This window comes from Perca flavescens, chromosome 20 (assembly GCF_004354835.1).
Source record: "Perca flavescens isolate YP-PL-M2 chromosome 20, PFLA_1.0, whole genome shotgun sequence".
Taxonomy (NCBI): domain Eukaryota; kingdom Metazoa; phylum Chordata; class Actinopteri; order Perciformes; family Percidae; genus Perca; species Perca flavescens.
The window spans coordinates 14,546,272-14,563,090 of record NC_041350.1 but is presented as its reverse complement, the minus strand read 5'-3'; the positions used below and the strand labels follow the sequence as shown (position 1 = coordinate 14,563,090).

Sequence of the window (16,819 nt, the reverse complement as noted above, 5' to 3'; positions counted from 1 at the left end):
CACAGAAAGATGAACAGGAGCAACCCTGATTCATCCTGGAGTCAGCCATGGCTGTGATGGCTGTATATGGGAGCAGGTCTCCCACCTGCCTGGACCCCCGACTGTTTTTTGATTTAATTAAAAGGAAGAGGGTGCATCAATTTCACATGTGTAGCGGGGAGATGACAGTACACAAATTGAAAGTAAGCATCTCAGTGGAGCAGGGAGGGGGCCAGCCCATCATTAACATAGACAATTCTGTGTGCAATGTAACAAGATTGGAAACATTATTATCATTCCACCGCGAGACATAAAGAAAAAAAAAAACAATCTCAAGAAGGCTCTTTACTCAGGACAGAGCGAGACAGCTTGAAAAAACAAAAAAACATAGCGTGGTCATCATGATATTGAGCTGAATCACACACCTGCATAGACAAGTGTTTTTTTATACTGTCTGTGAAAATATATAACTCATTCCTGCGGGAGGTTTTATATTTTCTGATACTTTACCCCACACAGCAGTGATTATGTATTTCAGAAGTGATTATATATCCGTCCCCCCTCCCCTCCCCTCCTTGCTGAATCTCCAGCACAGATCCAGTGTTTCAGTGATAGGGTTCGCTTTCGGTCCGATCCGAAGGAATGTGAATGGGCTCCCTGCTCGAGGAGGAGCCCTATTAATGAACGGTAAAGACAGATGAGTCTCTCTCATGCCAAGCAGGTTGCCTCAATTGGATTAGTGAGGCTGAAATTGGGATAGATAGCTGTCTATGTGCCAAGTGGCCATTAGCCTGGCCAATATGCCAATATAACTGTACACAAAAACAGGCTCAGGATTCCCCTCAGTGATCTCAACACTCAGACTAGTGTCAGCAGCTGAGAATTTCTAAAGCATTAAGACAGTATGGACATACTAATGAGCAATAAACATTTCTCAACTGTGATAATATGCAGGTTAAATAGTTGATTCAACAGCTGCCATCTTTAATTTCAGGTAGCACCTGAGCCAGTTTCCTGTGTTTTTTTTTGTTGTTGGGGAAATACAAATATCCGCATCAAGTACGAATGATCTGTCAACGGCTGTCACACTGTACTTTATGAATGGAAAGCTGCCCATTCCTGGCATGTATCAGAACGGGATGATGGGCACTGTAGATGTCAGTGGACACCAGGGGCCCTTCTCCAACCAACTATACAAATGGGCATGAGTGTGAAGAGCTGGGGAAATGTTATCAATCACCCCGCGTCCCAGCGGAGGAGCTGCTGGCGTTTGTGTAGAGAGTCCCACTCATACTGATCCATATAAAAGGCTGTGTGATGTATTAGAGCAGATGAGCAGGGGCTGGCTCTGACACATGACTGACAGCTCATTTGACAGCCCCAGGAAAGTGTGCAGGGAAGTTTCAATCTGATCTAATGCTGCTAAAGGAATGAAATTGTGGTGTGAGATTATGTTTTCATGTTATATCCCCTCTAGGACACACAATGGGATGAACATGATGTAGACGACCCCCCCCGGTCAAGAAGGTACAGGTACCTATGGAGCCAGACGCCGTAGTCGACTCTCAGTTAAGACCTCCTGACCCCCTCAATCCACTTCAGTCCAGTGAATCAGGTTTCTGAAGAAAGAACAAGAAACTGAAACCCGGCTCAGCCATATCTGTGGGTAAACAGAAACATTTTTGTGTCATGCATTATCAATCAGCTGTCTCATGAGGCTTTCCAAACAGGTAATCTCTGTCATTCAATCGCTCCACCGCAGGAGCTGGGTACTCCTGAAACGAGAGAGCCACAAAACAGACATTAATATTAAGTGCAAGAGAGATCAGCTTCTCTTTGGCCTGCTCTGCCTTCTCCTTTTTTCATAAGTGCAGAATATCTGGGTAGGCCACCTGCATCCTGAAATCAATATCCCTTATTCTGCACTAGTATAGGTTTACACTCGTATTTTTAATGCTAAGATACATTTTCTTATAATAAATATTTATTGACACAACATTAAATCAGCCCCTTGTAAAAACATTTCCACATACCACATTTGAAGGTTACCAGAAATGTAAAATTATTTTACCAGAAAACTATTATAGCCCAGGAGACTCAAACCTCCTAATGCATGCTCCCACAATGATCAATCATAAAGGGGTAATTAGCCATTTCACAGCTATTAAAAAAAGACACCCAGCCCTTTTCATTATGCCCCATCTATTTTCCCACCATTATGGTCTTTTCTCTTTCTTTTTTCCCCTAACTTTCGAAAGTTATTAGGAACTTCTGCTGCACTGAGGAATAAAGCATTGACTTTCCATATTGGATGCGCCAGGCCTTCTACCCTCCGTCCAGTGCCTTTAATTTGTAGAATGAGGTCAGTAGTTGGCCTGCGAGCGTTGAGTGTCAGCTGCTGTTTTTCCATTGAAACAGACTATACTTGGGTGTTTAGCCCTCTGACAGCCTGACGTTGGCCTCTTAGCAGCCCGGTGACCACAGAACCTGATCCCACTCAGTCAAGCGGCTGTGTCTGCCTAAACTCTAAACTCACCTTCCCCAAACATGTCACACAAATATCTCGTCCCTCTGCTTCCTGTAGCATGCCTTTCTTCTCCTTTTACCTCTCTCTTCTCCATCTGTTTCCACACTTAAGCTTTTCCGGTGTCGGCGTCCCTATTTCCCCTGCCAATGCTGTAACCCTGCGAATGTTCGTATTGTCTAAGTGATCATTAAAATTTATGGCAAGCTGACTTCATCCGGCTTGCTAGGCCGTGCTGGCATAAGTCATAATTATGTGATGACACTGTAAGAAGCAGTGTCCACGCTGGCCCCTACTTCCAGGCAAGTTAAATGATATAATTAGCCCAGTAAGAGGTGAGCGCTCCAGATTGGATAAGTTATTAAATGTTTGGATGAACCTGAGCTCCATTTCCCTAACTATCGCCATTTTCCTCTCGCTCCTGCTCCCTCCCTCCTCCCTCCATTAGCCCATTAGCAGTTATGTGATACTATATGCTGATGGGGCAGTGGACAGAGAAAGTAGGTAAATTAAGCCTGACCACTGGTTGTGTTATAGACTGCTCTTATAATAATGCCACTGAACGACACTGCAAGACTCAAGAGAACAGCACATCACTGAGGGACATGCGACTACCACAGACCTGATGGTACAGTAATGTAAGCTCAGCTGAGTTTGTAAACTTGAAAAATGTCACTCAGACCTTCTTTATGATCCTAGACTGAACGTTATGTTGATTGCATTCATTAAGAACTCATGTATGTCCTGTAACTATTTTCACCCCATGGAGCTATTGAAAGTGGTTGTACTGTACAACAAACACCGGTCAGCTGGGCAAACATGTCTAACGTGAAATTTAACCAATCAGATAGCTCAATTTGTCCCCAGTTAAACTGTAATGGAAAGCAGTGCACTGAGGGTGTGTGTGTGTGTGTGTGTGTGTGTGTGTGTGTGTGTGTGTGTGTGTGTGTGTGTGTGTGTGTGTGTGTGTGTGTGTGTGTGTGTGTGTGTGTGTGTGTGTGTGTGTGTGTGGTGCTCAACCAGAGGGTCTCACCAAGCATGACTGCGTGTTATTCACACTGACGAGTTCCACTCTTCACTGTCACCTCTCATTGTGAGGGGAAATAAGCCTGTGGAGAGAGCTGTGGCCAGGGGAGGGTGGAGGACAGAGGACCCCCCCCCACAACCGTATCCCAAGGACTAGTTTCTCTTCCAAGGAGAGCCCAGCTAAATATTCCTAAATATCAGTCCACATCCGACCAAGATGCAGAATGCTCAACAGTCTGGTTATTTTTGCTAACACATTCTTTCAGACAGTGGCGGAGGCCTAGCTGTGTGTGTGGCCGTGTTCGGGGAGGGGTGGGTGTTATGGTGTTTGATTTGTTGTGAAGACTCGAGCAGCAGGACTCAGCAGAGTCCAGGTTGGCGCAACAGGCCCGCCGAGAGTGACACTTCCTCTCTCTGTCTCGTCCTGCGGAGAGCCCTGACAGCAGGGACCTGGTGCTGAGCTGCGTCCCTGTTCATCATCACCAGAACCAACCACCCACAGCGAGCGGGAGGGGGGGGATTCGGTTATCTGTGTCACCCCGCTGTCCCTCTGCCTCCACCCCACCCCTCCTCCTCCTCCTTCTCTGTCTTTGGCCCTTCTCTCTCGGCTCCCTGATTGTTTTTGTTCCTGTGAGCAGACAAATAGAGTTTGGCCTCTTACAAAAGAAAATGCCGGAGCTCATCTGATCTTACTGCCCTAAGGAGTGGCCTGGCCTGAAGGGCTAGTGATTGGAAAATTACAGTGCTGCTTCGGCCATATTGTCAGGGAGTCTCAGCCAGACTTTTTTCTCTTGGGTGAAAGGCCATCAGCCGAATGGCCAATTGTGCACTTTTAACGCATCCATCAATACTGTGGAGTGATTGGCTGTTGACGGCACTAATTTAGATCTGAATCATTTGTGTGGTAATTTGGTTAATTTTGATTCCAATATATGTGGATACAGAGAAAATGATGCTGGTAGGTGGCATCTCTGCAGGGCGGATAAACCTAATTTTTAAAAACTGATCTAATGCTAGTTTCTACTCAAGAAAAATCTGTAAGAAAAATCTAAACATAAATTAATTAAATACATGCTCACTGAACTAGTCAGCAAAATCCGGTGTGAGACAGCAGTCAGAGATTTGGTCTTTTGGTGAAAATACCTGTTGCGGCTCCAGAGTGATGTTCAAGCCGCCCATTCCTGCCACACGTGGCTCTCTGAGAAGTGATTACAATTGGTGGGGAAAGGAGGAGTAAAACAAGGGCCTTGTCAGCACAGACCCTCCAGTTTTGAGGTCAATTTTGCCCCCTGATTGCATGTGTGTGTGTCTATGTGTCTGTGTCTGTGTGTGTGTGGGGGAGGGAGAGACAAAGTAAGAGTTTACTGTTGCCTCATCAAAGCCATTCATCATCACCTGATGAGCAAAAGCTGAAGCCATCCTCATCTTTTTGTTTTTTCCTCCACCTCCCTCTCTTTTATTCTTCCATGCTTCCCCATTTCCCTCTTTTCCTCACCTCATCCCTATCTCTGCCCCTCTTCCACCACTTGCCCCTGGCCCTCTGCCTGTTCGTTCGCTCACCCCCCATGTTCGCAAATCACTTCTTCCCGTGTCAGCAGGTAAATTGTTTTGTCCTCCCATTCCCTGCTTTCATTACCTTGTGTAAATTAAGCGATATGTCGTCCACCGGTGCGCGCCAGAGCACTCACTGCGCCAACGCCAAAATCATGAGATTTGGCATAATAAATGAAGACAAACTGGCAGTAGCAGTGCTCTTCTCCGTGCGGGCTCGCCTTCATTATTCGCTTAACTTGCCGGAGAAAATGACTTAACCCTGACCTGTGTATTTCGCCCCATATTCACTCCAGATAAAAGCCTTTTTACAGCGCACAACAATTTATATTCCAGCAAAGAGGCTGCTTTTCTCTGTCAGTTTTCCAATCTCAGCTCCTGAACACACGTCATTAAACTTGTCTTGCCTTCCTGTATTTGTCCATCAGTCCTTCTTTTTACATAAAATCTGGCAGCATTATTCTGGGATTTGATGGCACCCACTCATTTTTTCCCCTTGGAATGTTTGATTGGAAGAAATATAGCCGAGCTGGGGCTATCTCCTCTCTTCTGTGGAATCATGCACTTGATGAAATAGTGTTCCCCCAGCAAGAATAATAAAAACAGACTTGTGCATTACAGGGGGCTCTCAATCTGCCAGCTGGGCTGGGCTGAGCTGAGCGAAAAAACCCACCCTGCTCCTGACAGATTTTTATAGTTATCCCAGCAGATAAATGGAAACGGGTGACCAGGCCGGGGGAGGCCACTCTGGAGCCGAGTGTTGGCTGCAGGGCTGGACAATAACATGAGGTGTGGTGTAAACATTAAAGGGTTGACCATGGAGACGAGGACGCTGCCGCTAGAGATGTCCTTTCCTATTGTTCAGAGAGAAATCTGTGATACATTCAAACACTCAATGTAGTCTGGTTTATGTTACTAAACCGTTGCTTCTGTCCCCCATAGCTAGTGTAGTGTAGTGATAGAGAGGCAAGTTAAAGTCCTGTGTCACACTGTGGTCTAGCTCCATTGAGAATGAACTGTACACGATGAAAGGGGTGATTGCAGCTGTCCTCAGGGCGATAGGTGTTCACTTTCCAGTTTAGAAGTGTCAGCATTACTATAATATCAAGCTCACTTCAATGTAAAAGGTCAATGATACTTTCCATAAAGTCTTTCTTTCACTGTTACTGGAGCAGGACCGTTAGTTAGTTAGTTAGTTAGTTAGTTAGTTAGTTAGTTAGTTAGGATTCTTCAGTCAAGCACATGATGGAGGCTGTTCTTGCTTGCCTTAGAGCTACACACAGTACAGTGTAAAAGTAGTTAAAGTTTAATTATATAGCACAAGGGCTGCAACTTATAATTATTTTCATTGTCAATTAATCTGTTGATTATTTATACATTTGATGTTTTTAAAATATTTTCACCTTTCTTTACACCACAGCACATTGCATTATAACATTATTTGTTTTACACTTGAGAATATAATTTCTCCTGAAAACAGACAATTATAAAAAAAAAAAAATGTGAAATGTCATGTTCACGTAGAACAAAGACATTGACCTGTCGGTTTTCACATGTAATCTTTTTTGAAAAGGCTTAGAATGACCTTAATTCAATTGTTTTAAAGCTAATACTACAGCAGTGAAACACCCACTCTACATCAGGATTAAGTCCAAGCTTCTTAATGTTTACTGTTTAAAAGAATAACTGTTAAAAAAAAAGACGTTGAAATAACGGGAACAACAGGGCATCAGTTAAATGAGTAAAAGTTAATTACATTAGCACCTGTCTTTCTAATTGATTTTAGCCACTCAAGCAGGATTTTTTCACGTCTTCATGACGTGTCCTTTTTAGCCTAAATCTTTCCCTGCCGGATGGTTCAGGCTATAGCCTAAAGCCATAAGTAATTAGTTGCCATGAAATTAGAAAGTAGGCTTTGTCTGGTAAAACTGTTCATTTTTGCTTAATTTAATACATGATAGAAGTATTTATTTTTTTACTTCTGCTTTGACTTGTTGGCTATTTATTTTGGCAAATTCAAGTGGAAAAATGCTAAGTCCGATACTCCTACAGCAGAAATGTGAAACTTCATGAAACCAAATGTAAGCAACATTTTCATTAAAGAAGGAGTTGGAAATTGCTGGGTTTAAATGGAGGTTGAAAAGACACTGAGTTACACTGTGGATTGTACCTTAGATTTAGCCTTCAGGGAAGATAATCAGCCATAAATGGTGCTCGTTTTCACCTAACAGGCTCTGATTAATCAGCCAAACTGAGCAGGCTAATCAATCTACCTGTAGTGCTTTCCTCGCCGGGCCTGAAGAGCTTTGTGTAGCCTGCATCATCCTCCTCCTCCTCCTCCTCCTCCTCCTCCTCCTCCTCCTCAGTTCAGCAGTAGGCAGCAGTAGGAGAGCAACCCAGTTGTGAGTGACTTACACACATAATATAATATTGTAAGTGGTGAGACGTGCGAGGGCGCTTTCTCTACACTTTAAATAGTGCTCATGTGTCTTGGTTAAATTAGTGCTTTTGCATTTGATTAATGTTGCTTATATTTTACCATTCTGTAGCATTGACAGACCTCCAAAAACATAACAAAAAATACAGAAGAAAGAAATTATACAAGAACGCTTAGTTTCTTCTTTGTTTTTTTGGGGGAAAATTTTGCTTTTATTTTGTAGTTTGGCAGTAGAATAACATGTGAAACGTGAGGAGAGAACAAGAGATATGGCATTTAACAAAGGTCCCCAGCTGGACTCCAACCAGGGACATTGTGATAACATGGTATGTGCCGTACACCACTAAGCAGAGACGCCCATAAGGTGGCTTTTAATTAAATATTACTCTTTAAAATGTTGATGGTTCGTATGGAAAGACAAAATGTGGATATGAGATCCGATGCAGTGCTTGTCTTGTCATTAGGGATTTGTATTTGTGGATCGTTAGGTTTCCCTCATATGTGCAGCCTTTAGTTTAGTAATAGGTTTGTGTTAAGTCATGTTTCACACTATTAAGTAGTAAAGATCCAAAGTATAAATGTTTCCTTGGGGCTCATATACATCAGTTAATAATAATTCCATAAATTACACTGCACAAGTGGGCAGAAAGGATAAAGACATGTTAGTTTTCTGTCTCACTTTCATTGTCAGGCAGCAATCGCTCGTCCTGTTAATTTCACATGAAAATGACCACTGACATTTCATATTTTCAGTGTTTTCAAACATCAGTGCAGCCCCACACTGACACTGAACTTGTTCTAATTTGTTGGCAAGTGAGCTGCCGGAGTGTTGTGCCCTCATTGCTCTCATCAATCAGGAGCAGTCTGCCATCAGCCATCCGCCATCTCTTCTTCCACTCTTTTATTTGTATTGTACAGACTGCTCATCAGAACGTATTTTTATAATTGTAGACTAGCACTGATGACACTTTTTTTGCAAATGATTTTCTCCTGTTCTCAAGGAACAGAATTCTGTTTCAGAAACCTGGGGTCTCATTTATAAAACTGTGCATAGGATCCTTACTATAAGTGTACGTACGCCCAAAAGCACAAAATGGCGTACGCAAAAAAAAAATTTGATTTATAAAACCGTGTGTACGCACACCTGTAAGCAATGTTCCCTTTATAAATCAGAGATTACCTACAAGTGTGCATACATGGATCAGCCTCTTATCCTGCCCTGTACACGCCCATTTTTAACCATAAATAGTCAATACAAAGCACCTCGGGAATGTTGATCAGTATATGAATGACACTGGCTGGCAGTTGTTACACCAAATCATGATGACTGACGCAGAAAAAGCAAAAAACTTCTCAGACGTTCAGGAATTGCTGCAAATTGAATCATAATTTCGGCCCGTTCTTGCACAGTGTAGGGAAACCTGATCTATAACTGATATCGGGTGATGATTCAGAAATTATGTTGGGAGACCTCAAAGATGACGACCAGTCCGATGATTACAAATCAAGTGCAGCTTTATTCAAACAGTGAACAAACTTTCATGACACTGGAACAACCATGAGCATACAGACACGTCTGCCCAAGGATGAACCACATGTACATCATAGTGAATACCTTTTAAACACTTTTTGTGCTTACACAGCATGAGACATCTATTTCAGTTGGAACAGTTTACTCTTAAACTACACCTTTTATGGCACGTGCTCCTAATAGATTCTCACATTCCTGGCTCCAATTCCTCTGTGTGAAAGTTGTGCCCATTCTAAGCTAGGTTTTACTGTGAGACCATATCATCTTAAACTGACTGGTCTCTAGAAAGTCCTTAGAATAGATAAGATACATTCAAACGTCTACATGCACACATACCAAACCTATCAATAACTACATGTATTAATAATACGTCCAAAACGGCAGGCATTATGGCACTCTGGGACAGCTTTTATATACCAGACCTATATGATAAGATTCAACAGAACTTTATATTATATCCAAACAAGCCTTAATGATAAAGATTATATATAATATTCATAAATTAAACACTTAGCTGTCTGACATTTCCCTCTGGAAACAACCGGTTTCCCCCAGAGTGGCGAGGACCTGTAGCCTATTTGGACCGTGATGGCACGGTTCCGGCATGTTGCCCTCCTACTGGACCCAATTCAGTACACACATCCAAGAGCTCAGCTTTAGGGAATCTAAATCAGCATATTAGCCAGTCATCATCATGGTCCCTGAAGTCTCTTTCTCTCCTGATTTTTCCATTGCCGTAGTCCTCCTGCAGGGCTAGCAGTGCCATCATGCAGCATTACGCACGGGAGTCACCACAGTATTTATATGTTTACAACAATTTGTGATTGTTAACACCTTGCCAACACAGCATCAACTAGTGGTATCCCCCACCCCGAGATACAATTTGAAGACGAAAGAAAGTGTAATAGGCAAACACACTTTTCTTCATGCAGGTTTTGTCACAAACAGTATTAAAGTTCGGACTGATAACGAGGACATGGCATGAACATTTCACTTTATGAGTTTTTTTTTTAATTAATATGCATTCCCCCATCCTTCCTATGGTCCCCCAGTGGCTAGAAATGGCGATAGGTGTAAACCGAGCCCTGGGTATCCTGCTCTGCCTTTGAGAAAATGAAAGCTCAGATGGGCCGATCTTGCTCCTTATGAGGTCATAAGGAGCAAGGTTAGCTCCCCTTTCTCTGCTTTGCCCGCCCAGAGAATTTGGCCCACCCATGAAAGAGAGACATCATGGCTTTCAAACGAGCAAAGTGGCAGTTGGTCAAGGCCACATCCCCACCCTCCACCTTGCCCCCCCCTCTCTCCTCCTCAATAGCTACAGACACAGAAATGGCGCATACTAAGGAAAGCTCATTGTGGGACTGGCTCTAGTGGCTGTAATTCTGCACCAAGGCTGAATTTCGGGAAAGAGACTTCAGATACAGTATTAGGGGACCACTAAGGTCTATATAAAAGCATCCAAAGAGCACCATGTCATGGGACCTTTAAGGGTAACGATTGCGCGAGAGCTTAGGTGCCCTGCCACACAAAACCGTTTTTTACTATTTTTTGAAATATGTTAGGTCTATATGTGTTTGTGTTATGTCGTGAATATGAAAATGAACTGCTACCTCCTCTGTAAGCTCTAGCCACTGAAAAGAAATAAGCTGAGAAATCAGGCCAATTACAAAAGCTGGTGAGTCTGACATCAAGTTTCCTGAGCTCATTACTATTCATGAGCTCACCCAGTTGCGCTGGGTAAAGGATGCTGATAGCCAGGCTCTCATTGGCTAGCTGTTAGCCAATCAGAGTCAAGCTGCTTAGCTTGTTGAATATTGAGAACTGGCACAAATTCAACTGAGTCTTCCTGCTGGCTTCATATACTACGCTAGAATGGCTTGAAACAAGGTAACCAAGGCATTTTTTCCACAAAAAATGTTACAGAGTCCATGGTAGAACTTCAGACATTACCACAAAGTAATGAAATATGTGTGGCAGGGCACCTTTAACGGCTGTATTTTCAGACTTTGACATTTGATGATATATGCACAGCATTAAATACAAATATTTAGTTATTTATACTATGTTCTGCCATTATCTAATGCTAGGGTTTTTTAATGCTATCCTGTGTTCCATGCAGTCGGGCCATCCCCTCCTGCGCTCCGTAGTGAACAATGTGACTGCGAGACAGCGCTGATTAAACATTAAGAACAAATTTGTATTCAAGATTTGAGTTGGAGGTGTTTATGGAACAATTATCACTCAGTACAAGCACAAATATCACTAGATTTAGATTTAATCTTCATGGTAATGTTGATGATATGGAGTGAAAAAATGTGCGTGAGGCATCAATACTTGAAAATATTACGAGTTATCCCCAACCGATCGTTATTCCCATTTACTTTCTGCAGTCTGACTTCAGTTCACCACCTCACCATCTGCGTCGCCAATTCCAATTTTGTCTCCAAAATGTGCGTACGCATGGGTCAGAGTTTGCGTGGAGGACCGCACATTCTCCCGTCAAGTTTTTTTTTTTATAAATAACAACCTTTGCGTGGGAAGTTTCATACACACATTTTCAGCCCCATTTTGTGCGTACGGCACATTTATAAATGAGACCCCAGGTATTGTGAATGCTGGCTCACTGTTGGCTTACTGGGACACTTTTAGCCCAAAGCCATCGTTAGTGTTATAAGTAACACCTGTGCTGTTCTTACTACGACAAGACAACATGTCTGCTGTGAGAGATTCAGAATCGTAATCAGAAAAAGCTTTATTGGCAAGTAAGTTTTTACACATACAAGGAATTTGTTTTGGTGTTGTAGGTGCATGTCACACATTCTCTAAATATAAGAAAGTTAATAAAATCAAGTATTAGAATATAAACAATATAAGTATAAATATGTATACACAGTATGTATTAAAAATAAAAAGAGCAGTACAGCAGAGTAAGTACAGTGGCATGTAGAGCCAGAGGTGGAGTGTGGAGAGTGTCAGGGTGGGTTCCAGGCCTTGTTGATAAGGCTAGTGGTAGTGGCCAGTGATAGCAGCGTACCAGATGGTGATGGAGGATGTGAGGATGGACTCGAGGATGGCTGTGTAGAAGTGCACCATCATTGTCTTTGGCAGGTTGAATTACTTCAGCTGCCACAGGAAGTACATCCTCTGTTGTGCTTTCTTGATGTGGGCGCTGATGTTCAGCTCCTACTTGAGATCCTGGGAGATGATAGTTCCCAGGAAGCGGAAAGACTCCACAGTGTCAATTGTGGAGTCACAGAGGGTGATGCGGGCAGCTGAGGCTGAGTTCTTCCTGAAGTCCACAACCATTTCCGAAAAAGTCTTTCGAGCGTTGAGCTCTAGGTTGTTTTGATTGCACCAGCTCACCAGGTGGTCAGCCTTCCTGATTAGTAGGAAAAAGCACAGGTGTAAGTTAAAACATTAATAGGCTGGTTCGAGATGAGCCAGGCCTGCGCAGAATCGATCACCGGCAATCGCCGCCCAATGCATGCCGGTTAGATTTGTGTCCGACTTGATCCCGACTTGCTCTGATGTCATGCACACGTGGGCAACGATAACCTCACGAGATCAAGGCGACGCAGTTGCTTTCCACCAACTGCAAGCCCCAGGGCATGACAGGAAACGCCTGGCTCTCAGCTGATCTAACAGCTGACTGGCTCAGAATCAACTCCACATGATGACGTTTTATATAAACGTTTTATTATTTTTGAATTGGAGGGATTTTAATTGCTATTTGTCTGATTTAAAGGCTGTTGTGTGTCTGATGGGGAGGTTTAGAAGTCAGAGAAACTAAATCCGTTCAGATTACGGATCATCTACAGTCTGTTGTTTAACATCAGCAACAGATCGCCTGCAGAGCATTTTAACAGCTACTCTGTCATAATAAAAACAACCAGAGACTGTGTACAAGCTCATATATGGGTCTGATAACATTTTATTAAATCGGAATCTGAACATCCTCAACACTCACTCAGGATGTGAGTGTTTCTATGACTTTCTGTCTAGATTGAAGGCTGCTGGATACGGCTGGAAACCTACAGGCGAGGCTCAGTTCATCTTAAACAGGCCTAATGATTGCCTCAGGCCTCAGGAAAATGGCATTAATAGCATATGCTTTTAGTATATGTTTCTTCTAATACTTCTGCACTTTAACTCCAGTAAAAATTTGAATGCTGCACTTTTTCTTGTACTTGAGTATAGTATAAGTTGTGGTATTGCTACTTTTCCTTAAGTAACCAATGAACTTCTTCCACCACTGCCAATGTTATTTAAAAAATATTTAACTACCAGACACTCTGTTACTAATTTCTTGCTGATATCCTGAATTGAATATTAAATACTAAAGTACAATCTTAAATCTGTACCAGATTATAATCAATAAAAGACAAAGATCATTTAAAATGTAAAGAGCTCCAGTAGTTTGAGATGGGCAGCTTTGCTCAGTGCAGGGACTCCTCCACTCTAAACAAAGGAAAAAAAAACCTTGGGAATTCTGCTCATTTTTTACTCTATGAAAGTTTCACAAGGTCGTTTGGAGAGTCGTGTTAACACAATACCTGAATACAGATTTGTTTCCTTGTTCTACAAGTCACGAAGCCCAGAGTCTTTAAGCGATCATTATTACCATACAAATAGACAGATCTATTTAACAACCCCCTTTTTATCGCATAACACTTATTCTTTAGTGTTGCTCACTGAAAGGCACTGAAATGCGTCTCCCCCCTTTTTTTTTTTTTTTTTTTTTTGCAGGGAAATCGTCTCCGGGTTGATAAAGGCTCAGAGCAATAGAAGAAGCAAGGCTGACATCTTCTTAAGAGATGATAGGAGAGCCAAATCAAATAGGATGGAGCAGTCACTCTTTTCACAGATAGGTAGCTCATTTCTGGTGGCTGAGAGTTTGCATCCCTAGTGGCGCTCTGCCTGGGAAAGATAGCTCACTCGGACTCCATTCATTATTTGAGTCCCAGCCTCCTCTTTTCACGTCCTAGCTACTTTTTTTTTTTCCTGCTTTAATGAGTTGCCCATTTTTCTCAAGTGTTGATGGGGATCTTGGAATTTAGATTTGGAGACAAAATGTTTAATCACAAGCGTTTTTTCATTTATGGAGAAGAGGCAAAAATCAATTATTTCTATTAGACAATGCTGATTGGAAATGAATGGAAGTGGTAGCATTTTTAAACAAAGGCTCCATGGTGGCAAAGATAAGTGTCAGTCTTGCCCCCCTGAGGTACAATATGTGGTTTGACTTAATAAGCAGTTTGCAAACATTTGCCATTAAATCCATACAAATGGTTTACCATGCCAATACCAACACAGGAAAATAATTAATGATGACAGTACTCATAAGTCTGTGATTGTGGAATAGAAGTAAATAATGTAAAATCATTGCGAAGAGCCAATGTCGAGCTACAACTTTTGCAAACTGAAGATGTTTTTAATTGGTGCTGGTACATCTGGATGTCCTTTTATCAAATATCATTTGAACTTGAATATCCTTTGATCCATGTCATCAGTTGTAGAGTTTTTTTCAGCAATACAATTCCCCAGGTGAGTTGCATCAACTTTTCCCTTACACTATTTACAGCCAGACTTAATCAATCAAGCACAAGCTCCATATGATATTCAGCCTGGCACTTCATGAAGAGCACTTTGCTATCATATCCCTCACATTCTTTGCAAATCCCTTTGAAAATTATTTATAAAAAATTAACTTCTCTTGCAGAGGGCTCATTGAAAGGAAGAATTACACGAAAGATAAAACACTTTATCGCCAGTGAAAGACTAGACAATGTACATTGAGAAATTGGGAAGATGGCAGAAACAATGAATATTAAGTGCCTAAGAATCTAAAGCTGCTGACTAAATTGAAACTGTATATCCTGAGGGGGCAAGGTTTCCAAATTGCTAATTACTGCCTCTGAAAGGGGGCTGTTTCTGATATGTTTGCTTGTGAAAGGCTGCTGCTTAATGAAGCAGTGGCTCAAGTTTTTTATTTTAATATTCCCACTCTCCAGCTTTTAGGGCTCTCTCTGGACTTTCCTCCCAGGCCAGAACAATGGCGGGCCCAGGAGCCCAGCTTCCCCACAGGCCCCAGCGAGAGGAGGCCGGGGGCTGGGTACTGAGGGAGCTGCTCGGCATGCTGAAATATGGAGGCGACAGATAAGGTGGCAGCGGCACAGAGAGGCCCTCTCCCATGGGCCCAAGGGGAAATTTGCAGTTATTAAGAGGAAGATGAGAGAGATTAAATGGCTTTTGTACTCATTTTCACAGACTTTTATTTTTTTTATTATTTGGGCTGCCTTCAGCTGAGAGATGAAAGAAGTGGTAAATTACTTTTTTGTGCTTCATTCAGCAACACCCTGGCTTTGAGAGACAATTCTTCATTACTGAGAGTTGTCACACATCATAAAACACTTATTAGTGCACTATTGTTTTAAAAGGTGCAAAAGTAATAGAATTACTGTAATCTACAACTAATGACAAATGTAACATGGTTTGGGATTTTGTTTGAGGAAATTAACAAAATACGTAGATTTAAAAAGATGATGTAAATCTTTGATTTCCATTAAAAGTCTGTCATAGAAGGTTTGACTCAACTATATGACCATTTCTGAGGGAAATGGTTAATGGACTGCATTTGCTGTTATCCAAGTAGCTTTACAATGCACCTCTCATTCACACACACACACACACACACACACACACACGCTCACACATAGATGTTAGCGGAGGTACCGTGCCAGGCTAGGGCCAAATCTTAAAGGATGCTTTTATATAGGCCTTAGTGGTCCCCTAATACTGTATCTGAAGTCTCTTTCCCAAAATTCTGCCTTGGTGCAGAAATACAGCCGCCAGTCCCACAATGATTTTTCCTTAGGATGTGCCATTTCTGTGTCTGTAGCTATTGAGGAGGAGAGAGGGGGGGGGCAAGGTGGAGGGTGGAGGTGTGGCCTGGACCAACTGCCACTTTGCTCGTTTGAAAGCCATGATGTCTCTCTCTCATGGGTGGGCCAAATTCTCTGGGCGGGCAAAGCAGAGAAAGGGGAGGTAACCTTGCTCCTTATGACCTCATAAGGAGCAAGATTCCAGATTGGCCCATCTGAGCTTTCATTTTCTCAAAGGCAGAGAAGGACACCCAGGGCTCGGTTTATACCTATCGCCATTTCTAGCCACTGGGGGACCATAGACAGGCTGGGGGAATGCATATTAATGTTAAAAAAAACTCATAAAGTGACATTTTCATGCCATAGGACCTTTTAATAAGGAGCAATTGAGGTTCAGTGACTTGCTCAAGAACACTTTGACACGTCAACAGGGGAATCGAACCGCCAACCGACCCGCTCTCCCTTTGAGGTTTGTTTGTGTGAGATTTATAATGTGTTATTAGGTGCTTCACCTGACATTATAATGCAATCCAACCATATAAGAATCCATTACAACACCATAAACTCAGAGTAGATACCTTCGATACCTCAATGACAGTTATAACAAAAACTGGACATGATCATTTTTAGACAGTAGGCTATGATTGTATTTAGTAAAATGTGAATTGGCTTTGAAACACATTTACTATCATTGTGCTGGGGATTGGTAATGCTATTTTACAGGTCCGTAATTTTCTTATAAATCCCTTCAAGGTTTGCTGGAAAGACATTTAAATGGAAATAGATACACATTTGTATCTATTTCCATTTAATATAAAAATACAGTGATTTTAGTCAAACTTTAATCAGGCTAGTTGAGTTTTGGTAGATTTTTTTGAAAGAATTGTTCA

At 42.2% G+C, this 16,819-nt stretch overlaps 1 long non-coding RNA gene across 1 annotated transcript; it reads left to right on the top strand.

Annotated features, from left to right (window-relative positions):
- The first annotated feature begins 1,494 nt into the window (after nt 1–1,494).
- On the top strand, nt 1,495–15,307 carry LOC114547251 (uncharacterized). The gene is made up of 2 exons (XR_003691127.1): nt 1,495–1,641; nt 15,060–15,307. It is a non-coding gene; the product is annotated as an uncharacterized LOC114547251 (long non-coding RNA).
- The last annotated feature ends 1,512 nt before the right edge of the window (nt 15,308–16,819 follow it).